Source organism: Balaenoptera ricei, chromosome 5, assembly GCF_028023285.1.
Source record: "Balaenoptera ricei isolate mBalRic1 chromosome 5, mBalRic1.hap2, whole genome shotgun sequence".
In the NCBI taxonomy this organism is placed as follows: domain Eukaryota; kingdom Metazoa; phylum Chordata; class Mammalia; order Artiodactyla; family Balaenopteridae; genus Balaenoptera; species Balaenoptera ricei.
The window spans coordinates 75,598,024-75,622,453 of NC_082643.1; the positions used below are offsets into that span (position 1 = coordinate 75,598,024).

At 36.2% G+C, this 24,430-nt stretch overlaps 1 protein-coding gene across 12 annotated transcripts in view; it reads right to left on the reverse strand.

The window, feature by feature from the left end:
* Positions 1–24,430, reverse strand: part of GRXCR1 (glutaredoxin and cysteine rich domain containing 1) — a 339,725-nt gene that overhangs the window by 218,221 nt on the left and 97,074 nt on the right. For 11 of the 12 annotated variants that reach the window (XR_009503458.1, XR_009503457.1, XR_009503453.1 and 8 more), the window contains one exon: positions 14,825–14,980. The gene's annotated coding sequence lies outside the window, so the exon portion shown is untranslated. Of the gene's footprint in view, positions 1–14,108; positions 14,196–14,824; positions 14,981–24,430 lie in introns of those variants that run through there. The other variant, XR_009503464.1, reaches the window with a different exon arrangement.

A 24,430-nucleotide genomic window follows, 5' to 3' on the forward strand; every position in this document is an offset into this window, starting at 1 on the left:
AAAGATCAGAGCAGAAATAAATGAAATAAAGACTAAGAAAACAATAGGAAAGATCAATGAAATTAAAGGCTGGTTCTCTGAAAAGATAAAATGGATAAATCTTTAGCTAGACTCATCAAGAAAAAAGGGAGAGGGCCCGAATGAATAAAATCAGAAATGAAAAAGGAGAAGTTACAACTGACACCACAGAAATACAAGGAACATAAGAGACTACTACGAGCAACTAATATGCCAATAAAACGGATAACCTAGAAGAAATGGACAAGTTCTTAGAAAGGTACAATCTCCCAAGACTGAACCAGGAAGAAATAGAAAATATGAACATACCAATTACCAGGACTGAAATTGATTCAGTAATTTAAAAACTCTCAACCAGCAAAAGGCCAGGATCAGATGACTTCACAGGTGAATTCTACCAAACATTTAGAGAAGGGTTAACACCTAGCCCTCTGAAACTATTCCAAAAAATTGCAGAGGAAGGGACACTTCCAAACTCATTCTATGAGGGCACCATCACCCTGATACTAAAACCAGACAAACATATCACACAAAAAAAGAAAATTACAGGCCAATATCACTGATGAACATAGATGCAAAAATCCTCAACAAAATGCTAACAAACTGACTCCAACAATACATTAAAAGGATCATACACCATGATCAAGTAGGATTTATCCCAGGGATGCAAGGATTTTTCAATATACGCAAATCAATCAGTGTAATGTACCACATTAACAAACTGAAGAATAAAAACCATAATTATCATCTCAATAGATGCAGAAAAAGCTTTTGATAAAATTCAACATCCATTTATGGTAAAAACTCTTCAGAAAGTAGGCACAGAGTAAACACACCTCAACATAATAAAGGCCATATATGACAAACCCACAGCTAACATCATATTCAATAGTTATTATTGTCTTTTTGAAAAAGAGGGGCGAAAAAACCCTCTCAAACCAGGATGGTAAGTAAGCACTCTATTTAAATGTGCTTGCTTTGGATACCAAGGGGGGAAAAGGGGGGTGGGATGAATTGGGAGATCAGGATTAACGTATATACACTACTATGTATAAAGCAGATAATTAATGAGAACCTACTGTATAGCACAGGGAACTCTACTCAATGCTCTGTAGTGACCTAAATGGGAAGAAAATCCAAAAAAAGGGGATATATGTATACATATAGCTGATTCACTTTGCTATACAGCAGAAACTAACACAACATTGTAAAGCAACTATACTCCTATAAAAATTAATTAAAAAAATAAGAAAAAGTCTAAAGGTGCCCAACTCATTTGGGAGTTAGTATCATTTTGCTTTCACAATCAGATAGTATAGAAGAAAAGAAAATTAGAAGCTCATTTAACTGATCGCAAAAAAAAATCTATATTATAAGCATTTACATAGGTTTTATTATGTCAGGAACTTGCCTAAGCCCTGAACATATGTAATTCAAAGACAACTCTTTGACTATTATCTCCATGTTACTGATAAGGAATTTAGGCATAGAAGGGTCATATGGCTTCCCCAAGGTCATACCGCCAGCTAACTGAATCCAACAGTTCATTTGAAAAAAAAGACCCAAAAATTGACATCATGCTCAAATGAGGTTAATCCCAGAAGCACAAAATTAGTTACACTCCATGAAGCTCATCAATGCCATTTATCTTATCAGTAGAGTGGAAAAAAATTATATCATTATTTAAATGATGCAAAGAGATTTTAATAAAGTTCAGGACCTATTTATCTTTTTCAAAAATCTTAGCAAACTAAGACTAGAAGAGAACTCCCTCTCACTGGTAAACCTTATATACCAAAATCTTATAGCAAACACTACAGTTAGTGGAAAAACACGGATAGCATACCCTCCAAATTATAGAACCATACCCAATAAATGACAACTGATTGATACAGTACTACGTCCTACCAATACTAAAAGGAAGAAAAATAATTAAGAAAAAGAGAAAAATGATCACTATTTGCACTAGATGTTACCATCTCCTAATAAAACCACAGAATTATCACCAAATGAAGCAATTAGAAATAAGAAAGTTCAGAAATTTACCTGAATATAACAACTTAAAAAATCAATAGCACTAACTTACCCCAGCAATAACCAACTAGAAAACATAACAATAGCAAAAAAAAGAAAAGGAAAAAAGCTATAAAATATCTAGTAATGAATTTAACCAAGAACACACAACATGAACACATAAGAACACATGGTATGGAGAAAACATAAAAACCCTAATAAAGGACATACTACTTGATTTACAAAATTAAATAGACATTTTATTCTCTTAGATAAGATGACTTAACATGACAAAGGTATTCACTATTCCTAATTATTCTATAAATTCAATGTAATACCAATCACATTTCCAGTTGGATTTTTAAAGAATTAAATAAATTAATTTTATTATTTAATAGGAAGCCAAACTTTAAAAAGATGAAAAAAAGAAGGGCAAGCTGCCAGATATAAATACATACTTTTAACTCATAATAATAAAAAAAAGATATTGTCAAAAGGACAATCATATGGACCAAAAAACACAACAGAAAGCTCAGGGATAAACCATGTAGAGGGGACACTTTCATATAAGATAAGGATAGCATCACAAATTCATGGGGAAACAATGAATTATTTAGTAAAATGGTTTGCAAAAAGTGAATCCCAGCTTAACCCTACACACCAAAGGAAACTACGAAGGAGTAAATATCTAAAGGTGAAGAATAAAACTAGAAAGCTGATAGAATAAAATGTGGAATAGCTATAGATCTGAGGCGAAGGAAGGATTGTTTAAACAAAACTTTGAAAGCACAAACAAAGAAAAAGGAGTAATTAAGTTGTCTACATCAAAGTGAAGAATTTCTGGTCAATAAAAGATACTATGGATAAAGTTAATATATAGCTGACAGAATGGAAGAAGATATTTGCAAAGTGTAAAACCAACCAGGGATTAATGTTTACAATATACAAGAAACACCTACAAATGTATAGTGAAAGACAACAACCCAAATAGAAAAATGAGTCGGAAATATGAATATCCAATATAGAAGAAACTCAAGATGCTGACAAACAGATGACAAATCAAAACAACTGGCAAGGGCTTCCCTGATGGCGCAGTGGTTGAGAATCTGCCTGCTAATGCAGGGGACACGGGTTCGAGCCCTGGTCTGGGAAGATCCCACATGCCGCAGAGCAGCTGGGCCCCTGAGCCACAGCTACTGAGCCTGCGCGTCTGGAGTCTGTGCTCCGCCATAGGAGAGGCCACGATGGTGAGAGGCCCGCGCACCGCGATGAAGAGTGGCCCCCGCTTGCTGCAACTAGAGAAAGCCCTAGCACAGAAGCGAAGACCCAACATAGCAATCAATCAATCAATCAATCAATAAATAAATCTAAAAAAACAAAAAAACCGAAAAAAACCCTGGCAATTACAGAAATACAAGTTAAGTTATTGTAGGCTGGCAAAAACTGGAAAGCTGAATAATGCTAACTATTGGCAGAGATGTTGTTAAATATGAACCTTTGTCCACTGCTGGTGAAAATACAGACCAGTGCAAACTTCCTGGAGAGCAACTGGGCACTAGTCAAAATAAATGCATGTCCCATATGACCCAGAAATACTGTACCTGGGTGTATGTCCAAAAGACAGTCTCACCAAGTCCCTGAAGACATGGACAGAGTTGTTCATGACAACCCTAGAAATGATGCCAGAGTTTCCCACAGGCCGTGTGACCAACAGAGAAGGCAGCTGGGCTTGAGCTATCTTGGCAGGACCCCACTCAAGAGCTCAGTTCACCTGTGACAGAATCCCACCAATAAGAGGCTAAAAGATGGCTTCTTTTGGCCAGAGTCAAGGGGGAAAGGAAGGAGAAGGGCCAGACTGGAGCTTACAGTGCAGGGAAATGTGCAGTGTCATCCTCCAAAGCCTCCCCCCAAACCTATATGTGTGTCCCATGAGGAGTCAGTGTTTGGTCACCCACCATGGAAAGGACATTGATTGTAAATTACTGTTAAGTCAGAAAAGCAGCAAAAGAAAGACATCACTGCTGACCAATTAAGGTAACTACCTCCTCTCCATCTTCCTCCTCCTCCTCTAATGAAATGGGGAAACTGAACTTTAAGGAGAGTTTGGAGAGGAGGTATCTCAGAGCTACATCATACCCACCATCCTTGAAGCAACCAGAGCCAAGATCAAGTCCCCCTTAGGGAGGGGAGAAAATGAGGCAGTTGAAAGAAAGTCTTTATAATGCTTTTCAGCTTTACAGTGTCCTTTCTCTACAGACCCTATGGTCTGAACATTGTCTCTCACCGCCCACCAAAAATTAATATGTTGAAATCCGAACACCACAGGCAATGGTATTAAGAGGTGGGATCTTTGGGAGGTGATTAGGTCATGAGGGCAGAACCCTCATAAATAGGTCACGAGGGCAGAGACCTCATAAATAGGTTTAGTGCCTTTAGAAAAGAGTCCTCAGAGAGCTTGCTTGTCCCTTCCATCACGTGAGGTTACAAGAAGTCTGGCCTTCACCCAACCATGTGGGCACCCTGATCCCAGACTTCCAGCCTCCAGAATTATCAGGAAAAAATTTCTGTTGTTTATAAGCTACCAACTAATCTGTAGTGTTTTGTTATAGCAGCCCAAACAGACTAAGACAGACCCCAAAGGAAAAGGGAAGTCAGGGCCAAAATATAGCTGAAGCTGCCTCAACAAGATGCTAGAAATAGGAATTAGTTTATTTTTTCTTTATTTATATCCTACATAATTACAAAAATCATTTAAGCAGAACCGAAACTATTTAATGTTGTTCTGCTGCCCAACATTTCAAATGGCACTCCCCATCCTGCAACCAGAAAATCAGCATCATTGTATAGAGGGTACACTCAGGCCAACAACCTGAGTTGGCCCGTCCAATAACGTGTTCAATCATGGTGGCTCCCAAAAGATGGGAATGAAAGCGTTTTATCAGACCACAGCACACAAGTTTGCCTCCTATCACGGCTGGACCTCGGCTCTCTAAAAGGACTAGGATGAAGAGGAGAATGACAAGCAAGACCGTAAGTTCCTCAAATGTCTTCCACTTGCAGGTCCTAGAGGACACAATTATTGATCTCAGAGCTTCAAATGGAAATGGATGGTTTTTAAATGCTAGAGAAAATAAGGGAGTGAAAATAAGGAAAAAAATCTTATAAAAAGTATAAGCCATTAAATAATGGAAAATGTTCATTTTCATCATCTATACCTGTGTGCTCAAAGACAAAATGAGTTGCAACCAAAAAGAGTCAGTCTTATTTCTTCAGAATAGGCTTCACGTTTCACAAAAGCCATGAGTTACTGTTTTCAAGTCTCAAAAAATCCCTTTGACAGCTAGACTGCAACAAAATTGAGCATCTGTTTTTGAACCCTAATTAGTTCTTGGTTATATATACCCAGCTATGGGTTGTCAAACCGCTTGATTTGAGACCTGATATCAAAATATCACTTCCTATTACCTTGATTGTGCGTCAGATGTTCCAGTTTTAGATGCCCTTGGGAGGTGGTTATTAATGGGGTTGTTATTACTGAATGCAAAAGAATACCCTAATATCTTTAAATATTAAGTTTTGCCCTGAAATAAGATAAGCATATGCAAATATGATGATTTGGGGCTGAGAAATTAAACAAAGTAATAGAGAAGTAAAGGAAAGATGTCCCTGATACAGTTAATTGTTAATGAACCCATGGATGGCATAGTTGCTTCTCCTATGAACAAGTAAGATTTCACAACATAACAATAAATATCACATCAGTTCCCTGCTTTTGCTTTCATTAGAATCCCCACATGAAGGAAAATTTTCTTGTTAATGCTAAAGTTCTCAAAAGCAGGACTGGGTATAAAATCTCTTCCACTTCTTAGTATTACTAATGAAGTTGGTTGTCATTTTATTTATTATACTCGCTCAGTTTTATATTAGAAAGAGAAAATGACATTTAAGAGATTAATTGAGTTCAGGGCAAAAGATATCTTACATCTGATGTTTTTGAAGGTCTAAATAGAAATAAAAATGTCTGTCAAACCATGTTTCTGAATTTTTATAAGACTATAATTATACACATATTTAATAACCCCATTAGGCAGGATGCATCAGAAAACAGTGAAGACTTAGATTATTATGATTAGCATAATAATTAGGTCGTTCATCAGGAAAAACTATGAATAATTCATTTTAATTAAGTAACTGATATAACAGCAAATCAACCATCAGTGCCAGAGCCTAGTAAGTCACCAGTAAAAACTAACTTCTGGGTACAAGATAATAAATTAAAAATTTGTTCCATTACTAAAAAAATCACTAAAAATTTTTCTTGGACTTTGCATGTTTGTCAGTTAGTAGGTATTCCCCAGGTATGTAAAACACTTTGCTGCTGCATAATTTGAAAACTAGAAAGAAGTATTAGATATTAAAGATATGAGAGGAAAACGTGCCCCTCTTCCAGATAATAAATGTTACCATTGTGTTGCTTTCCTTCTGGCTATGCCAGGTGACTAACCTTTGGAATTAAGTGTAGAAATATATATTATACAGGGAAGAAACAGTCCACGGAGAAAACAGGTGGCTGAAACCAACTATTCCAGTCCATAAATGCTGGAATAAATTATTCTGAAAAAGAACAAAAGATTCTGTCTCCACATCCAGTTTATAAAGCCTGTTAAGAACCTGGAATTCAGAACAATCTATTATTAAATATTCTGCTTCTTCTTCTGGTTTACCCAGAAGGAAAACAGCCCAAGAGTTATAATCATTTTTCGGACGAAAGATAAAGATCAATTTAAAGATTTTAATAAATGATCAATATTAAGATGCAGGGATACATAACACATGAAGGCCTATCTAACTTATGAAAGTATTAATTTTAATTTTAGGATGAAATACCCTTTAAATCAAAGTGTGTTTCACTTTTTTTTCTTATAATCTATAAGATTATAGATCGTCAAGTAGACTCTAGAATTTGTAAAGACCAAATAAAGCCTTATTTTAGTGTAAGAGTAACTAAAAGCCTTAGGGAATATGATGAAGTTCATTGGAACATGGGAACTTGGGGACTGTTTTCTGTGCTGAGCAGAGGACAGGTCAGATGAATAAGCATTTTGCTCCAATACAAACTGCCTGACCCATCCCCTAATTAACCCTCTGGCCATAGCCCTGACCTCAGAAATGCCACTGCTGTAATACTGAATGGGGTTTAGAGTGGCAATGACCACTGACAAGTAATCCAGTAGTTTGCACATCAGCCAAGAAACACTGCAGTTGGATATCTGCATCCCACCAATCTTCAAGACCGTCAGGCCACAAACCTGGGAGCCATCTTTGACTCCTTCCTCTCAACTTCCTGTCCAACTGGCCTGCCTGTACTATGTATTCAATCTACAAACATCTTTCCATGCTCTCCACAGTCACGGCTGTCATCGGCACTACTTTCATTCATGCACTAATCATCTCTTAGTTGTTGTAATAAAATAGTCTCCTGTTGGCTTTTGTGCCCTCCTATGTGCCCCGCTCCAACACAAGTCTGATCACAGCAATCTATTACTTAAAGTATTTCAAGTATTCCTAATTTCTTTGCTTACATTTGGCGACTACTAACTTTTCCAGCACCTGCCTTACCAACCCTATAGTTGACTCAATTCTTGCAGAGCTTAGAACATGTCATGTTCTCATCTCTGAATCTATACGCATATATCCTGGGTTCAGCCAAATTGAAGATTTCTCCCCTGTAGCTACTACTTCAAGGCTAGATAGCATTTGATTGTAATTCATACTTAAACAGAAATCCCGAGATACCATGGTACCAGGGCTGGTCTTGTTTACCCCATCTCCTAATTTCCTGTTATCTACAGTGCTAGCTATTCACAACAATGAATTCTGTTCCTCTGAATAAAGGTAAGGGAGATTCATCCACCCAGATCAGCCCAGAACCCAAGCTAGTATAAGATGACTTAGCACTAAGAGCAGACCAGATAGGGATTTTCTGAAATCAGCAGCTAGGCCTCCCTAAAAATAACTGGACCATTGTCCTAAAGGAAATGCCCAATACTTCCTATTACTTCACTCAGGAACAAAATTAAGATCCCATAGTGACTTTCATTTCTTACATTTTTATAACTCCTTGGGGCAATTAGGGACAGATTTTTCCCTAGCCTATTACTCATAAATACCCATAAAAGAGGAAGCTAGCATAATTTTCCCCAAGAAAAGGAATTTTTAACAAATGACCTCAAATACTGAATAACTCACTTTCTGCACTAGAGTGACTTAAGTGATCAATTTCCCAGAAGGAACCCACTGGCCTAGCTTGTGCAAAAGGAAGCATCAATATTAAGAACTCATGTTAATTTGTGTGTGTGTGATAAAAGTATTATATTATTCATCAGAAAGAGTTTTTATGCATTAAAGGTAACTACAGTATTTACAGATGAAATTATATATGCCTGGGGTTTGCTTTAAAATAATGCAATGGGGGAGGGGGTAAACATAAACAAAATAAGATTGGCCATGAGCTTGATTATTTTTAAGCTAAGTGATTAATACATGACAGTTAATTATACTAGTCTCTCTTCTTCTGCATAAGTTTTTAAAAATTGTAACAAAAATCTTTTTAAAAAAAGAATTTTTATAGCCAGTTGATCCTACTTGTTCCTATAAAAGGAGAAAACGATTACAAGATTGCCAAGAGTGGTTCAGGGTTCCTTTGGGAGATTTTTCTGAGGGTTTCCTCTAACATGACTCCACTCTCTCTACTTGAAATCATCACCTCTCCCCCCCTGTCCCACCCACCTTCCCTAACTCCTTTTTATTCCTCAAGGCTTAGTTTAGGCATGGCCCTCTTGGAAAGCCTGATCTTATGGTTTCCTCCTTCCCAAGTCAGGGTAAAGTGTCCCTAATACATGCTTTCATAGCATCCCATGTTTCTTTTATCGGGGCTCTTATTACACTAAATTGTACCTATTTGCTTACTTGTCTGTCTCCTCCACCAGAATCTACAACAGAATCCAAACTTTTTGAAGGTAGGAAACATCTAATTTATCTTAGGAAAGGATCTTAAAACACACACTATTTGCTTTATTTTTGTACCATTTTTCTCCCACTGTTCTCTGGAATTAATCGCTTGCCTGATGATCTTTCTTACTTTGAGAATCTCTCATCATGTGGAGAAGCCAGGAATGAAAAATTTTATTTCGAATCCAGCAAGTCCTTAATCTTTTATGTTTCCTCTAAATTATGCTTGAAAAATGAACTGTTTCTTTTTTTAAATCATCTCCCTCTACTTGTATTTTATGAAGGGCAGTGAGATGAAGGAAGTTGGCATTGTCAAAGTTCTGCCTGAAAATCTTAGCTAGATCATGGGGTTCATCAGTTACATTTGCTATTTTCCATATCACTGCAGGGTACAGTGCTGATAAACTTTCTTCTATTATATGACAAGTGTCTCTTTTCTTACAACTTCCAATAACATTTTCTCTCTCCTCGAATCTCTCACCAACAGGCTATTTGAGGCCCTTTTAGCTACTGTTAACGTGGTCCTCATGGCTCTTAAGATTTTATTAACATCTCCCCAAGTTTACCCACCATCAAGTCCACATGTTTCACTGTTTTTTATGGCAGTGTCCCATTTCCAAATACCCAAATGTGTTCTTGTTATCTATCATTTCGTAACAACTCACCCTAAAACACTGGACCTTCTTTGATGACAGCTGATGAAAGTTAAATCACATCCTCAGTTCATAGCATATCATCATCATTTGTCCTAGTGAGGCTTTCTCTTATTTATATTATTTACTAATTTATTTACTTATTTATTTTTATCCCCCTCTTAGTACTCTACCTGTGCTCCCAGGCAACTATTACAATGTGCTTATACTAACACAATAAGCTGAATCATCAATCAGGCTCACAAAACCCATGTCTTACCAAGCACCAAGCTTCACTAATGGTTAGTCAAGTTTACACAAAAGGAGCCGCATCATATCAGGACATATCTTCCTAAATCCCTTTTTCACGTTAGGATGCATTTTGGGTTCAGAGCAAGAAGCACAACGGGCAATACAAAATGGCACAAGGAAGCCCTTTACTTCTGTGGTTCTCTCAACCTTTATACTTTCTGGTTATGTAGTAAGAAGGTCTATGTGATTAACTTCCATTATCCAGCCCAGCTATGGCTCATAAAGCCATAAACTGAAGACTAATTTATAATAAATAATCCAGACAGACCAGGTACATCCTGCTATAAAAATTCCTTAGATAAGAAATCAGAACATGGCACCTCCTGGAAGATTTTCAGTTACCTTCCAATTAGCAAATTCCATCAATTTGCTAACAAAGGGGTCTGGCTAAAGTCGGAACTGCCTCAGGCAGGGAGAGAGGAACCAAGTTTTAGACCTGTTTATTAATCCTTTACTGGTGTTTACAGTTTACCTCTTATTCTGATGCATTTTTGCAGCATGTGTATTGTTTTGTGAGCGTGTATGTATACACTTTTGTATTCAATATTTATTTGTGTTGCATATTTACATCAAAATTCTGTTTCTTACTGGTTTCTTTTAGTCCTGTGTCTTAGGATCCATCCACATTGCTATGTGAACACCTAATCCATTGCTTCTAACTGCTGCATACTATTCCATTTTGTTTATTCCCTCTCCTAATGATGGACAGCCAGCTTGTCTCACTTCCTTAGTGGCAGAAATAATGCTGCAGTCAATATTTTTAGATACGAGAACTTCATTAGGATATTTAATCCAGAGCATTACTCTTGGGCCATATGGAACAAATATACTTAGTTTATTAAATACCACCACCTCCAAAATAAATACACTCAGACTATACTCCCACCAGGGCATGAAGATCCCTATATCCCCACATTCCTGCCAACATATGCCATTATCCAACTGACTGAGGGCAATAATTACAACAGAGATGACGCATTTTGTTTGGGATCCTCTAATTACCAGTTATGATGAGTATTTTGACATACACTGTTACCTTGACCATACTTGTTACCTTTTGGAATTTCCTCTTCTCTAAATTGTGTATTCATACCCTTTATGCATCTTCCGAATTGTAGATAAAATGGCACATTCCCAACTCATTTCCTCTCAACTGGATTCAAACTGTCCATGGACACTCGAATACGACACAAAAGGGAAGTGTAATGAAGGGGTAGTCAGAGTGGCAAGAGCTAGTGGTCCTCACTAATTGCAATAAAAATAACTTACTCTTGCAAATTTCACTAAAACATATAGCAATGTGAATATCTTGGGAGGGCCCCTCCCAAAGCAAGTAAGGAGCCATGAAGCCTAAGCTTTGTTTGCTTCACAATAAATCCACCTGGGGTCCCATGTATACATGGGTCCAATCTGAGCCCTCTTTTTGGTTCTACTGATTTACTGGTCTGTTCTTGCACCACACTAGGGCAACACTAGGTTTGTAACTATGTCTTTGTTTGCTTGATTTTTATCAATAAGCATGTATTAATTTATTTTATGATTTTTAAAATATCACTGAAAATTTCTTAGAATCTCAGATAACATTTCCATATTTTATTTTTTATTCAAATTTTATCTACCCCCATCACCCACCACCTACCCCCTCACTGCCTAACGGAATCCTCTGACCAACAGGAGTTCCCACCTTTAGAATATGTCACTCATCTCCATGTTCCTAGGGGTATTATTCCCTGTAGTTTTCATAATTTTTTATCAGTGGTAGTATCTAGCTAATAAGACACTGCTCAGAAAAACTCAGTCTATCCCCTTTCAGATTAATGAATTAACTCATGCATCCATTTATTCAGTAAATAGTTCTTAAGTGCCTACAATATGTTTAAATGTTATGAATTCAACAACAACAAAAAGCATACGTTAACCCTCATGGAGTTTAATTCTTACCATAAATCATTTCCTTTACCAAGAAGAAAATAGAGAGTATATGGGGGATACCTAAGTACTTTCTTCCTTCCTCTTACAATGTATTCAATAAAGTTATTAATAATAATATGCCTCTTTCTGATATCCACGACTGTAAATTTCTAGACACTGCAATGCATCAGCGGTGGTTTCTGCAAAAACAAAGACTTTGTTCCCTTTTCCATAGGTCAGCTCACCGCTCTATACCACTACAGCCGTGTATATCAAAGTCATGCAAAATGTTGAGTGTTCTTTTTAATGCCCCCAATAAATGCAGTGCTGACTTAGATACTATCTTATTGGACTATAGTTCTTTCCCACTGTTCATGCCTGTTTCCCTCACGACACTGGGAAGAGACATAATTTCATAAGCCATTCTGCTACTGAGGAAGATCAGCATACCCTAAGGAAAAAGAGCATACTTTCACAATAAGGTTGAAAATGAGTGCATTTTTTCTTTGAACCAGTGGTGGTGGCGGTGGGAGTGGTTGTTTTCCTAATGTAGAATTCATGACATCACTTATTTACAGATAAATTCAAGCATGTCAAGTTTGGCAGATTCTTTCCAGAGACTAGCTTATCTCTCTAGCCTCATTGTCTGCCTCTCCTGCACTGTAATTTGCACTTGGCAAAGTTCCCAAAATAGAACATGCTGTTTCATACATCAGTATTTTTAGTTTCACTGTGACTTCTATCTGGAATGTGTTTCCAGCAATTATTTCTTCACCTGCCTCCACCCCTCACGCAAAACACAGTCCCAGGAGAAGTGTCTCTTCTCCAATCACATAATGCTCCTCTCTCCCGCATACCCTGAGTATACCCGCATACCCTGAGTATCCTGGTATCATAACACTTAAATTAGTCTTTCGAAATGATCTATTTACATGCCTGTCCAGCCTACCAGCCTACAAGTTTCTCGAGAGCACATGACTGTGTCATTCTCCCCTTTATAGACCCAGCTACTACCCCAGTCCTTGCCATACAGCATGCAGTCAACAAATACTGAACAGAGCCCAACTTAACGAAAATATCAATAACTTTTTGGAACAGCACTTTGAGCTTATGCAATCATAATTACCCCCAGAATGAATCCTGTGGGTAAACAAAATAGCCAGCTTCCAACATAAGAAACTTGAAGAGCAGGGAAGGCAAATGATCACTGGTGAACTTGGTTAAATTCCCTCCTTATCTTTTAATTAAAAATTTTTAAATGTCAATTAGTACACTGAGCATGGAGCACGTTAGTAACTATTAACCCACTCCTTGATAATACAATATTATAATGCATGGCTTAGCAAAGTGGTTTTTAACTTGGCTTTTGAGTTGGGGTGGGGATCATTTTGTGCTTATTTTTTGGTGCATATTTTAAGTTGTGATTTTTTTTTTCCTCCAAATAAAGCCTGAGCATAAAAATCGATAAAGGAAACAGATAAAAGTGAGTGAGCTAGCTGAGGATGGATGGAGTGATGAGGAAAACTGAGACAGAGCCTTAGGGTCCTTACTGCTCCCTGGAGCTCGCGGTGACAACCACGTGTAGGCAGCAGGCAGTCTTTTTGAGTGAAGCACAAAAGAGCTAAGCTTCCTGTGCACTGCCTCTCTTCCTTCATCCCTCCTCACTGCGTGATCATTTATTTTAATTTTTTTTTTTTTTTTTTTTGAGTTGGGCAAGTAGATTCTGAAACTACCAACCTCATCTGTATTCAGAAGGATCAAGTTTCCATCGCTTCTAGGATTCTGGGGTGACTCGAGAATGTTAAAGAGGTGGAAAGAAAAAAAATGGCAGTGGAGGGTGTTCTATCAGTGATATATAATTACCTGCCTCACATGCTTTATTATGCTTCCTTATCTTTATTATTATTTAACATATATTGTACGAAAAGTGCTACAGAGCAGCATTGCTCAATTTTTAATGTGCATAGAAAGCACCTGGGATCTTGTTAAAACAAAGGTTCCGACTCAGTAAGTCAGGAGCAAAATAGGAGAGTCTAACAAGCTCCCAGGCGATGCCAGTTCTGCTGGTCCACAGATGGCGCTTTGAGAGGCACTAAAGGATGCAAAATATGGATGAGAAATAGTCTCTAATTCTCACAGAGTTCACAGTCTCGTAGGAGGTACAGCCCGTAACTGTAAGAACTCAAATAAGCAGCAGCAAAAGGGTGAGTCCTGAAAAGGATGCTGAACACCAGGCAGCCTTGAGGTTTCAGCAGAACACATGCAACGTGGGCTGTTCTCAGGATCTCATGTCAAGCGCTTTAAGAAAGTAACATAAAAGAAATGAGGACCCAGTCGGTAGGTCCCAAAAGAAATTAAATATGTTCTCCCTTTTCTGATCCCTTTCTTGCTAGTTTTCTTAGTGAAGTGGGAGAATGCTGACTTTGTTTACTACCAACATACTTCTGCTTTCTTGTTGTAGAGAGAGCAGTAAAGGAAGATGGACCCCAGACAATGCTAGCTTCCTCATGGTTTCCAAAAAACAGCCTCCTAGACTAAGTAAGCATTTATCCCAGCAGAGCTGTCACCTTGCAGAGACAAAAACTGAGCCTGTTATCAAACACACTAGCCCACTCTTAAGTGTAGGTGCCCAGGTGTCAAGCTGAAAGGAAGACAAATGCAGCTTTGCCCCCCACATGCAGCCAAGAACTGCTTTGGAAAATTCTGTGGTGTGTGACACGTTGCTTTTCTGTACTGTCACATTTTAACAGGTTAACAGTATCAAAGCTAAACTTTCAAAACTCAGTTTTACAGGCTTGGGTATCTTTGCAATGAAATCACAAGATCACAGGGTTGAACTGCAAGGTGGATCCCATCCTGTGAGTGTGTTATCAGGGTTTCACTCTCAGAACATCGACTTCTAGGAAACACACGGTAGCCCGACCAACCTGCAGCCAAGCAGCGAACAAACAATCCTCTTGCTAAGGAGTCTGCTCCGAATTTCATCGAGATCCGACTATTTCTCAGAAAGAACATTCTGTCTCAGTGTTGTTCACTCTCGTCTTTTGTCCCAAACCGATGATAGTGTGGTAACGGGATGCGCTCTGTAGAACGAAACACACGCAGTTTGGAAGAACATCAGGCTTTAGGCTTTAGTCAATGTCCCTAAGTTCAGGGTTCTTATCCATAAAACAAGGATAATAAAATCTACTAGTTACCTAACAGCATATTGTGAGAATTTAAGGAAGCAAATGTATGTGAGAGAACTGTAGAAAATACAAAATAATAATGTAATAGCACCATAGCTCATAAGCAATTGTCTTAATAAGTAGTAAAATAGTTGATTTCCATTATAAAAGTTGAAGGCCCAGATCCTTCTTTCCACTAGACTGGAACTGGAAGGGGGATAAAATTTAGCCAAACACTCTTTCCTGGGACTTCTACCCTTGAAGAATTAGTGCAAGGCTTTAAAAAATGGTGAGGTCCCATTAATTTAGAAGCAGTATTCTGATCTGATTGTTCCTGTCTTGAGAAATTTCCTTTAGTTCTTGTTTCCTTGCTCCACCCAAAACCATTGACTTCTTCCTATTTCAAGATGTCGTTCTCCAATCTTTCAGTTTGCCAATAAATTTCCTTTTTTGCCTAAGCTGACCAACGTTTGTTTCTTTGCAATCAAAAAAAACCTTAGCTAACTGATATACCAAGCCAGGATCTCAACCCAGGGCAGCCCAAAATCCAAAGCCCACGCACTAAACCAATAAATTATACTGTCTCTTAAAAAGTCACATTAAGTATTAAAATGTACAGTGCTTCTCTTATCCAACCTGCAGCTGTATTAATCTATGATCCACCCATTAGTTCATATGGTAACTTCTGCCTTCTAAAAACAAATGTGAAAATTATTTCTTATGTGATAATTCAGAAATTATCTTAAGTGCCATGGATTTAAGGGGAATCATTGAGTCATTTGAGAAATTGAACTGTAGAGCTGATAAGAACCTATGAGATCATTTTCACCTAACTTTGTATAAATAGAAGTATCATAATAATTTAATGAAAACAGCATCTGGCAGACTTAAACATTCTTCTTTCAATTGGTATAGAAGCCAACTACCCCACTGCTTAGATGCAATGTATTACAGACAAGTCTCACCACGTACAAACTGTAAACACAGACTACAAAGACAAAATTTATCTTTCTCAGCTTTGTTTCAAATTTAAGAAATATCCAGGCTCTGCTAAGTAAGCAAGCTTATTATTCCAGTGGCCCCTTGTGTAGCCTAAGCAATCATCCTGGACATCAAACAGCAGGAAGCTTTTGGAAAGAAAAGAGGAAAAAGGTTCAGCCACAGTTTAATTTCCTCTCTAATTCCAAAGGAATATATTCACTGAGCTCCTTGGGAAAGGAACTTTCTTCCACTCTGTCAACACTTTTTTGTTTGTACTAGATGAAAAAGAGACACAACAAATTGACATGGGTCCTTAGATTCACAATTTTCTGAAGAAGGGCTTGCAGGAATGGGTATGTGTTGCATGTGAGAGGAGTGGAGGGAACCAGAGCAATGGGTTCCTGCATGTGTCTGGACCTGTTACCACTCACCCCAACGTATGGCCAGTTTTCCATGAAAGAGAAAAAATGCACGTCGACTGAAAAAAATGCACAACCCGCAAGTTGAGAATCATGTTTTATTCGGTGGACTTGCTGAGGACATGAGCCTGGAAGACAGCCTCTCAGCTTGCTCTGAGGGACTGCTCCTAAGAAGTATGAGAGGAGCCAGGATATATACAGGAGTTTCTGCAACAAAAACCAGGTAGTCGGAACATCAGAAGATTACTGTTAAAGAAAACCAGACATCTCAAGTTAATGAATTTAGTGCTTTTCTATATATAGGAAGATGCAAGAGTCTGGCCTCACTGAAATCAATCCTTTGATATGATATATCTGGCCTTGATATCAAAGGCAAGTATCCTGTTTTTCTCCATCCTGAATCCCCTCAAGGTGCACAGTCTTGGGCGGCTACAGTGGCTGATGGCTTGATGACTGCAATATCCTTTGTTTACTGATATGGCAGGTGACATTTCCACATGCAAAACAAGTAAATCACATTGGATTGTGTATTTAGGATAAATGATATTTTCAAAATTCCATGCAACATGCAAAAAGCACTCACATTTATTAAAAATCATTCTCCCCACTCCAGGGTTGAAAGATTCTTTCATTTGGCAGGTACTTTTTTTTAGCACTTTGAAGAACTATGTTCAGCAGGTATTGAGCTCAAATCAATACCTCACTTACTGTGAAGTTCCAAGCTGGAGGATCATCATATAAAACACAATAGGGTCCTTCTAGTAATGCTGATAACCCAATCTTGTTGAATGTGCACAAGTGGAAACCACAGAACACTGAATTTCATCAAATGTAAGATGCTATCAGCATGCAGGTTTTATAAATTTAAGTTTTAGCAAAGTAAATAAAGACAAATTGATCACATAATTAATGTGATGACTATTTTTGTTGAATATGTGACTGTTTGGAATCATATAAATATTATAAATGACATGGTCTAATGTAATGAATTCCGTCCAATTAGAAGTTTTAAAAAACCGTATCCTAAAAAATTAGAAGAATGAAAATTACTGGCATAGAATCTCCTCAGAAATCTCAAATGGAATTATCTGATGGATCTGGAACACCATTAGAGAAATTTCTATTCACTTCTTTGAAGATCTTTAGAGAGAAGTTTAGATGTCTTGGTATAATGGGACAGGAGCCTTCTATGAAAACATTGAAAGAAGAAATATCAATAACGACATGGCCCAAGAATATCACCTTTACCCTAAGAGTTGCTACTTTTAATATTTTCATTTACAATTTATTTCAAAAGTTGGTCTAATATTTTTTACTGCATGAACAAACTTTCATCAAAATGGCCTTTCTACAGAATACATTTCTCTTCAGTTTGCAAAGATGATATTCTATTCTTAAGCAAGCAATTCTGGTTTTATATTTGTAGCACCATTAAATAGAACTGGAGAGGTAACTTTTTTTGTACGTTTTTGTTGTAAATTTTGCTACTTCAAACTTTTTTTGTGGCTGCCAAAGGGAAAAAAATAAGAAACAAAATCAATGTTTGTATTCAAACTTGGAAATATGATGAGAAGATATGGTGTGTGTATGTGTGCGTGTGTGTTGTTCTTTTGTTTGGCCTACTTTCTAGAATGTAAGCTTATGATACATATACTTACAGATAGCTCCTTCTCCTCTTATTACAGAGATTAACAATCCCTTTCTCTCAATAAACACAGAAGCTATTATTTATTTAGTAGTTATTATGTGCTCAGTGCCATACTAAGCTCTTTAGACTCATACAAGAACTCTATGACAAAGTCATATTAAAACGGTGAAAACCTTTACAATATTCATTTAAGAAGTATTTATTGAGCAACTACTGTGAGACATTATTCTGGGCTTTGATGATATGAGAGTAAACAAAAAAACACAAAGCCACTGCTCTCATAAAAATAACAAAAATAGAGAGAAAAAGCATCCACAGATGAAAGAGTATCTTTAAAGTACGACAATTTGATTGAAAACAAATCGGCAGTTTACAATGGAAGACAGAAAATTCTGAGAAAATGTATTCAAAAAATACATTCGAAAATCAATCTAGAATTGTATGTCCAACAAAATTATCATCCGATAATGAGGGCAAAACATGTAAATCATTAGGAAAACAAACTGTTTCTTCTATTAATAGATTCTAAATAAAAGCACTTAAAATATACTTCTAGAAGAGGACAAATTAGCCATAAAGGGAGGTCAGAAAAGCATACAAGAAGGGTGAACAAAGCAGATTCCACAAAATACCAATAACAATGGTGGTGGCCATATTATTATTTGTGTACAGATATTACCTAACCCACCTTAAAAATAATATCTACAAACATACATCAATATTTTATTATTATTATGTTATATATTATGTATATATTATTATGAGGAAATTTTCCTCTCAAAAATTAACCTGAATGTAGAACCATTTATATGAAGAGAAAATAAAGTCCCATTTTCTTTTAAGCATAATTATGAATAATGGCTTCTTCTAGGCTCTGCTGTTTTAATCAATTGCGATTTTTATTACCTTTTCTTAATGCTCAAATTGTCACAAATTAGCCAGTGAGAACTCTTTTTAAGCTAGCTTCTGAGTCCTGTCAACACCATATCAGAACATTTCAAAGCACACTTGCCTGCTGGCAACAAAAATTTCTAGCCTAATCTTGAAAACTCTCTTCCCCAAGGCATAGAATTAGCTCCTCCTAGAAGCATTGATATTTTTAGTTGAGTTTTACCATTTCTCTATGATATCCCTACTTGAAATTTTAACTCCTCACAAAACTGTAATTAAACCTCCTTACTTTTATAATGTGATGAACTAAATAATCTTTACCATTTTTATTAAAATTTATATAATCACTTGATTTTTTTAAACTCTGTCAATAAAAACTGTCTAAAACACAGTGCTAACATTTTGAGTGATTTGCAATATTTTTATTCTGCTATGAGTTTATGTACTCAAACGCCATTTCAGCCCAATATTTCTAATTATTTCCAGGAAGTTTCATAATTTTTCTAATTTTTATAGAGCAGTGTATTTCTAAAGCTGTCATTGTCTTTAGTAAGTTGTAATTACTTTTCTTTTAATTATGAGACAAAAATTTTAAATCAACTACTTAACAAATGCCAAGATATATACTTTATCCACCCATACATGAGACAAAAAAATGAAAATCTTTGGTTGTTCATTATTTTAATTAAAATAAGAAAAGCATTATATCTGTAAACAATAAGGCAAATTAAAATTGGAGAAAATTTCAGTTTTCACTTAGAGAGAAACAGATTCTGATGCATGCTGAAAGACATAATTCATCATGGAAGTTCAATATCTAAGCCCTCACAGAAAAAGCATCTTCAGATCCCTTTGATGATACTTATGTGGGCAAATGGTACCCTCTGGTGCAAGACTGATTGAAACTGACACTTTCAACTTCATGCTCAAATTGGAAAAAGGTCCCCTAAGGATAGAGGAGCAATACTCAATTAAAGATGTCTGATTGTTAGAGAAAATGATACTGATTATCTTGCCTCTGAACCTCAAATTAATTATGCAGGATAATTCTCTACAATTTAAGACTGCCTCTATTATGTGATTTATTAGAACTACCTTGAACCTCCTGGCCACTTAACATATGGCTTTTCAAAAGTAATTGAGAATATTCTATTGTATCTAGATGGGTGGGATGGGGGAAGGTGGGAGGGAGGTCCAAGAGGGAGGGGATATAGGCATACATATAGTTGATTCACTTCATTGTACAGCAGAAACTAACACAACATTGTAAAGCAACTTTACTCCAATAAAAAAAAAAAAAGGTAATTGAGCAATGTGTTTCTTTTTCTAGCTGGAATTTATTTAAAAGTGTTGAACAATAACTTGAGATATATCATCTAGACACATTAATATTTATAATCTAGGTTTAGCTTTGCCAAAACACAGCTGCAATTAGAATCCAAGTTTTCACCAAATCATTCAGATTTTTATAGTTTAAAAACCAAAAGTAATTTTTGCTGAATCTGAAATGATAAATAATTTGTCCCAAACCATTGCCTTAAGGTCCTATAGTAATTACAATGGGAGAGCAAAGCGAAGAGATTGAATCTATATTAAAAGGTAGGCTTTCCTAAGGTTGTTTCTATGCTAGTATCATCAGTCAATACATAATTAAATGTTTTGATAGAGTACAAAATGTGATTTTTTTTTCCTGAGACAAAACAGAAATACCAAATAGGTTGTGTTGCATGCACCAATTCCAATTATCTGATACTGAGTAACTCCAGGACCGTGTTGAGGATTCTGAGAAAGAATCTGTGGCTCAGAGTCCAATATTAGCTGGGAGTGGAGGACTGGATACATATTTTTGGCCATCCTGACTCCAAAAGAACTGAAAAGAATTCCTTAGGACATTACCTCTACCTTTCAAAATATTAACGAATATTCTTTTCTACTTTGAATTAAGATATCTAACACATTTTGATTTCTATAAATACCTTTGAAACTAAATTTTTATTATATCCAACTACATGTAATTTAATTTAATAGGAAAAAAAATTTCACTGAGTGCCTACCAAAAGCCCTTATGTCTGGAACTGGGAATAAAACAGTGGACAAAATAGACACAATTTTGCCCTCTCTGGGCTCTCAAATTAGCAGGAAGGTAATAATTTTGATAATAATTGTCTAAATAGGCAAAAATCCTCAACAAAATATTAGCAAAGCAAATCCAACAATATATAAAGAGGATCATACACCATGATCAAGTTGGATTCATTCCAGGGTCATAAGGATGATTTAACATACACAAATCAATCAGTGTGATACAACACATCAACACAAGGAAAGATAAAAACCACATAAACATCTCAGTAGATGCAGAAAAAGCATTTGACAAAATTCAACATCCATTCATTCTGTATACAAAACAGAAAAAAGACTCACAAACAGAAAACAAACTTATGATTACCAAAGGTGAAAGGGAAGGGGGAGAGACAAATTAGAGTACAGGATTAACAGATAAAAACTACTATACTTAAAATAGAGAAGTAACAATTCCCTATAGCACAGGGAATTATACCCAATATTTTGTAATTATCTAAAATAGACTATAATCTTCAAAAAACCCCCACGAATCACTGTGCTGTATACCTGAAACTAACACAATATTGTAATTCAACTATACGTCAATAAAAAATAAAAATAAAAAAATAACAATCTAAATGAATGGTTGTATCATACTTTGCAATGTATTTTTAAACATTAACCTTCCTTGAATTCTTTGGAAAAGCCAATTCGTTCATGATGTACTTTTTCAACACATTGTGAGATTTGGTTTGCTAATATTTTGTTCAGGAATTTTGCATCTATTTTCACAAGGAAGAATGACTTTCAATCATCCATTATCAATAAAATCCTTATTTGATTTTGGCATCATGATAATTTAGCCTCATTAAATTATTTGTAAGATGTCACTTGTTTTATTTTGTTCTATTTTCTGGAAGGATTTATGGTTTTGGAATTAATTGTTTCTTGATGATGTGTCATAACTTGCCTTTTAATTGATCTAGATCTGTTGTTTGTTCAGTTTGGGTTCTCATTTTGGCTTTTTATATAGAAGGGGGATAGATTTTTAAACACTGATCTAGTTTCTTTAGAGGTTACAGGTCTACTATGATTTTCTTTTATTTCTACTTGATTCAGTATTGCTAAGTAATTTTCTGTGTGAAATTGTCCATTACATGTAAATTTTTTACATAAGATTGTACATTGTTCATGTATGTGCAATTTTATTTTGTATGTTAGATGTTTTTCTCTCCCTGTCCCTTTATAAATTTCACCAGGGTATATCAATTAACACTGAATTACCTTTTTTTTTTAACAATTAAAATCAATTTGGCCAATTATTTTGGCTTCATACCAAAAGGCATAAAATTGCCAAGAAATGGTAAGCCTTTTCTTGGTAATCCATGCTTTTAATATTAAGCTTCTCAGTTATTAAAGTATATTTGTAATTATTCTATGTTCAGCACCCATGAAAAGCAGCCATTCTTTCACTTTGATGAAATAAATTTTCATCTCTTTTTCATTGCCAATAATAGATGATGTTTCCTTTCTAGAGCCTTTCTTCTTAAATCTTTATTCACAAGTCCTATATTTCTCTTTGATTCATTCCTTTGAACTCTTTCTAGGGTCTCTCTGTATCTTTTAAATTTTGAAACAGAGAACTTAATATTAAACTCTAGAACTACCTGACCAATGGTGTATAAAATAAAAAAATGATCTTAGGAACCCAAACACTCAATATGTTGTCTTCATTAATACCGCTTTAGAAGCCTTGAATAAGGAGATTATGCAAAGTGGGAGAGCGAGGCAAAGGCCTCCTGCACGGAGGAAATCTTGACCACAGACACACTTCCTCATCACCTCTTTTCTTTTTTTTTTTTTTTTTTTTTTCAGATTCATTTTTTTTTATATATAAATTTTTTTTTTTTTTTTTTTTTTTTTATGGCTGTGTTGGGTCTTCGTTTCTGTGCAAGGGCTTTCTCTAGCTGTGGCAAGTGGGGGCCACTCTTCATCGCGGTGCGCGGGCCTCTCACCATCACGACCTCTCTTGCTGCGGAGCACAGGCTCCAGACACGCAGGCTCAGCAATTGTGGCTCACGGGCCCAGTCGCTCCGCGGCATGTGGGATCCTCCCAGACCAGGGCCCGAATCCGCGTCCCCTGCATTAGCAGGCAGACTCCCAACCACTGCGCCACCAGGGAAGCCCCACCTCTTTTCTTATTAAGATCTCAGAGACTGTGCCATCTGTTTTCTTGTGTGCTACCACGTACTTCTTCCAAATAGAGTTTTCCATGATCCTAAACAACTCAGAGCTTTCTCACAGTTTTTGCAGATTTCCTAGGGGTTTGCATTGCAAAAACAAGGAAACTTACTAAGATAACCTTAACTAATCATAAGGATTTTATATTTTCAATAAGTCACTGAGCAAAATCACACCAACACCTCTAAGACCTGGGAAGAAAACTATGCCTCCAACCCTTTGGCTCTCTCTCTTCATTCTCTCTTTGGTTCTGGAGAGAACATGAGAAAAATATATTTTATCTCAGCAGGCATGAGATAAATATATTTTGTTTCTAGGACTGGTGATCCTGATATGGATGATAAAAGTTAATTATATCTTAATTACCCACTTACCCTTTGCGGGGGCGGGGGCAATAGAGGAGACCATAGTTCTTTGCACACAGCAGTCTCTCAATAAACATCTGTTGAATGAATGAACTAATGACAAACAAGTTAAAGATGGCATTGGATCCTTGGAATCACAAGGTCCAGGTAAGTTTCCTCTACATTTTAAGAAATAGACTTTTATCCGTTTCTGTTTTTGCTTCTGCTTCATGAAAGTAAATTATAATGATCTTAGTCATCATTCTCAGAAAAGGGATGACAATTTATTTTTCTTTCAAGAATAATTAACTCAAAAAAAATTAAAGTTCACAGAGGCAACCTAAGATATTAGGAAAGTAGCTGTTTTTTTTTTTTATAAGAAATTTAAAAAACCATGGCAATACAAATCCTTTTTGGAATAAGGCAACATTATAAATCTATAAATTAAAATATTTTACTCATCCATTTTTAATTATAATAGGAACAGAAAAAATATATTCAGTTAATATAAGTATAATCTTTGTCTAGGTTAGGAATACAATGAAAGGGTTATAGGTGGAAATAGAGATGAAAGCAACAGAGATCAAGAAGGTGGAGGCAGAGGGAAAATGGAGGAAAAAGAAAGATAGAAACATAGATAGAAAGCAAGAATTGAAAGAGAGAAGTGTTCCCTCTTAAAAGCTTTTTAAACAATTACTGCTATAGGCTGTTAAAGTTGGGCTATGGTGTTCCCCCAATAGGATTAAACAGTGATGTCAAATTTTGAATTTTCCTAAAG